The sequence below is a fragment of the Acromyrmex echinatior genome, chromosome 2 (assembly GCF_024713525.1).
Source record: "Acromyrmex echinatior isolate Ae372 chromosome 2, ASM2471352v2, whole genome shotgun sequence".
NCBI lineage: Eukaryota > Metazoa > Arthropoda > Insecta > Hymenoptera > Formicidae > Acromyrmex > Acromyrmex echinatior.
This window is the reverse complement of record NC_141853.1, coordinates 26,075,901-26,080,671: the sequence shown is the minus strand read 5'-3', so window position 1 is coordinate 26,080,671 and position 4,771 is coordinate 26,075,901.

Genomic DNA, 4,771 nt, shown 5'->3' with positions numbered 1-4,771 from the left:
AGAATATCCACTTCTCATCTCCAGTCACAATCCGATGCAAAAAAATCTTTTCTTTGTTATCTTTGAATCAGCTGTTCGCAAGTGAAAAATCGCCTTTCAATGTCTCTCGGTTTCAGTTCATAAGGCACCCAATTTCTTTGTTTTTGAATTATTCCCATGGCTCTCAATCGTGCAGAAACGGCTTGTTGAGTTACTCCCAATGATTCTGCAAGCTCCTCTTGCGTTTGATTCTGATCTTCTTCGAGTAATACCTCTAATTCTTTGTCTTCGAATTTTTTTGGCTGTCCAGAACGAGGCTTGTCTTCAACGCTGAAATCTCCATTCTTGAAACGTCGAAACCATTCCCTACATGATTTATCAGTTGGAGCAGTGTCACCATAAATTCGACAAGCATTCGATGGGCTTCAGCTACACTTTTCTTCCAATTAAAGCAAAAAATTAGAACCTCCCGCAAATGCTGCTTAGTTAACACAAAATTCGACATTTCAAACACAGTAAAAATCAAGGTTTTTGTATGAAACTCAAAGCGATATAAACTGAATATTATTAGCAGATGTCTAACCTCTCTGAAAACGCCAAAATCAGTTGTCACTATGAACCATTCACAACAGCCAGAGCCAGCTTTTGGGAAATTAATCGAACTAATTTGTACTCCCAATAATATTTTAATAATAAGGGGAAGCTGACTACCAATATGAAAAAAATGCATTTTTTTAATGCATTCCATCTGATCCCGGGACCGGGGTAATTTGACTAAGATTATTAAAATAAAGATTAATGTAGCTACATCTTTGGCTACATATTAATAAAACTTTTATAAAAATATATTTTCAACACAAACATTCGCTTCGCAGGGCAAAACAATACTTTTTTTGCAAAATTTGTTCATTTCGTGCAATAACACGTCGAATAAGCATAATTTTCGAGATTGGACATGAAAGAACTAAACTTATAACATTTACTGAGTAAAATCTTTTTAAAGGAATAAAATTTTGAGTAAGTACAATAAGAGTCGTCAATAAATGAGTCATATAGTTCCATGCTGTAGTTAGTCTACTATATCCATCCGTTCATTTTTTAAAATATTAACAATAAACGATAACAAAGACATATAAACAAAAAAAATCTGTTGGACTTTATTAAAAACTACACTTACTATCTAAGTAAAAATCAAATATCTCAGACAATCATATACAATTGTAAAACAAAAACTTTAAGAATAAAAATATTTACTTAGGTGTACGATTTTTTAAAATTGTGGCAAAATTTCTATCACAGATGTGTTCGCAACAAGATATTACAGCAGACTTTAGCGGCAGTCGCTGCTGCGTGCTCAGACACGTTTACGCATGTCTTGCATGTTTTGTTTTTAATGTAGCCTCAATTATTCTACTTACCTCTATATTCAACTGATCCCTATAAACCGCGCGAAAATTGTGTTGTACGTCAAAGAATCAAAATCAATATTTCATTCTGACTTCAACTGAGGCGTACATTTGAGGAACGCGGAATTACTGTTAATTAATTCGGCAACTTCGAAACTGGCGCGACTTGTGGAATGGTACACATGATCGATACATTTGTCCCAACTGCCAACAATAACATTGCCGACGTAAATGTAATTTCATTTGCGCGTATAAACGCCCACTCTACTTTCGTGATAATTAGCTACAGTGCAGCGGTTACTTTTATGCAGCGTTTATGCTTGTTCGAGAACCTTGCTTGTTTACGATGTTACTGGCAACACTATACACTTTTAGCCTAATTACGCCTTTTCAAACGATCCTGCGTGTTGCGCATAGCAGTCGTGTCGGAACGCGCGGGACAATTTATCGTTTAGATTACTCTGTAAAATATAAGCAATGTTTCTCTCAATTCTTTTATTTTGGTGTTCCAATTTCAACTAACCTAATGTTTTATTGGTCCCTTCTGTCGAGCACGAGAAATAATTCGACTCACTGTGTATCGTGGATCACAATTTTACTGGGATATTTTTCGAACCAATTTAAGACTCGACTTATCTCTTATCTGTTGAAAACGTCAGAGCAATAATGGTCCCTATACTGAAAAGGTTTTCCCTCAGAAGAGGATTCTCAATTAAATAGCCAAATCCAATCTATCTTTGCGTCACGTAGGATAATTCGAAATCTCAAATCATTAATTTCACAATCGGTAGATATTTATCAGCGACATATCGAAAATTAAAAATTAAGACCGAACGTTCCAGCAGAGGAAGGAATTCCCGCGTACATCGTTCTCATGTCTGATTTATCTGTCAAGTATAAAGTTCAGGTATCGTGCGCAAGTGTTCCTTCCGCAGCAATTTGTTAGTGGATGTTTTGTGAGATCCACACACGCGTGCGCGTGTACACACACATACACAGGTATGTCAACAGCAGGACAAGAGTAAGCGTGACGGATGTTTGACGTTCTGAATTCGCATCTCCCTGACGACGAAGACAACGACAACGATGATAGTGACGATCAAAATAGATCATGTCGGATCATAATCTTGAGCGCATATACACCATAGGTGCTACGCGGCGTATACACGCACGTACGCACGTATCTGTAATGGTGCACATGGTTAATGTACAAAATGAAGTTGAGATACTAATGCTATAATTATTCGTTCTTGCCTCAGAGTGATATTCAAAATTGTATAAATAAAAACGTCTTTAAATTATCACCAGAAGTAAAAGTTAAATACAAAAACAATAGTTAATAGTATAGTCGATCAAGATTTAAACAAGCAAATCGATACCGAATCTCTATCCGACAGTTATTTTCCTATACTCCAATCGCTTTTCCCACCCCTTTCTTTCACTTTTTCCCTACCATAGATCTCATTTACTTGTTTCGAACTGTCGCATGACATCATATTAGAGATGTCTTTGGAGATGAGTTCCAATTATCAGGATATCTCATCTTTCCAGATTTATATATTAATTGTAATTGGCGCACTATCTAATAATAAGTACTTTTTATTAGTTATATTTGTTATGTTTTTTACTAATAATAATTTGATATATATTTTTAACTGTTATTTTTGTATTTTACTTCTGTTTTAAAGACTTTTTATTTATACAATTTTGAATATCAGTTATTACTTGTTAATACCAGATATACAAATTTCTTAATTACTGATAATAGTTCATTATATACTGATAATAGTTTGATATATATTAGGTGTAAACAAGTTTTAAAGCGTTCTTAATGAAATTTAATATTTATTTATTTAGAAACGAAAACACACTTAATTATCAAAATAATCTCCATCATTATCTATGACCTTTAGCCATCTTTCGGGCAGCTTGCGAATTCCAGAAGCGAAGAAGATTTCGTCTTTCGATGCGATAAAATTATCCACCCATTTTCGCACTTCTTCAAATGCTCGAAAGTGTACACCGGACAAGGCGTTTTGCATTGACCGGAATAAATGATAATCAGAAGGGGGCGGATCTATGTCTGGGCTATACGCCGGGTGCGGCAGAACTTCCCAACCAAAAGCTAGCAACGTTTCCTTTACAGGTTTACCAACATGAAGCCTAGCGTTGTCATGAAGCAATTTCACAGGACGTTTTCCTTTGCCAGTAAATGGACGATTTCGTTCGATTTCTTGATTTAAACGGATCAATTGTTTACTGTAGCGATCACTGTTAACCGTTTCATTCGGATGGAGCAGTTTATAATATAGCACATCCTTCATGTCCCATCAGATGCGTAGCATAACTTTACTGCTGTGGATGTTGCGTTTTGGCGTTGATGTAGTGGGTTGTCCTGGATCCACATAATGTTTTCTCTTTTTAGAATTATCGTAAAAAATCCACTTTTCATCACCAGTCATGATTTTCCACAAGAAAGATTTTCTATGCTGTTTATTGTACAGATTCAAACACTTCTCAAGACGATCATTTTTGTTTTTTTCACTTAATGCATGCGACACCCACTTTCCTTCCTTCAGAATCTTTCCCATCTGCCGTAAACGAATTGAAATATCTTGTTGAGTTACTCCAAGTTGCTGTGCAAGTTCGTTTTGTGTTTGACATGAGTTTTGATCGAGTAATGCTTGCAATTCATTGTTTGTAACCTTCTGAGGAGCACCACTACGTTCTCTATCGCTAACATCAAAATCATCCTCTTTAAATCGCATAAACTAAAACTCACACGTACTTTTGGATACAACATTGACTCCAAGAACAGAACAAATTGATTCATATGCTTTAGCAGCGCTTTTTCCTTGATGAAATTTGTATCGAATGCAGTGTCGAATAAATTGCTTGTCGCTCGCCATTTTAAAACCGTTTAATTTTGAGATTAAATTTCCAATTTTATGAAGTCAATTATGTTTTTTAATAGTACACATTAAGCGCCACTACATATCAAAAGAGCGCGAAAATATTTGAATTCTAAGTTTAAATTATATGTTACACAAAAAACGCTTTAAAACTTATTTGTACACCTAATATTATTAACTGTTGTTTTTGTATTTAATTTTTACTTTTGATTTAAAGACGTTTTTATTTATACAATTTTGAATATCAGTCGTTATTTGTTTTCTATGTGTAAAACTTCGAAAGGCCTATTGAAATATATTACAATCTTTGCTAATTTAAAATGACTTTTGTTTTCTATTAAAATGATATCCATATTCTCCTGAATTTAATTGAATTATATCATCTATTTGCTAAGCTTTCTAATATTTTGTATTGTGAATAATTTGACCATTAAAGATACATTTTTTATATGCTCGGTAAACTTTTCTATTGAG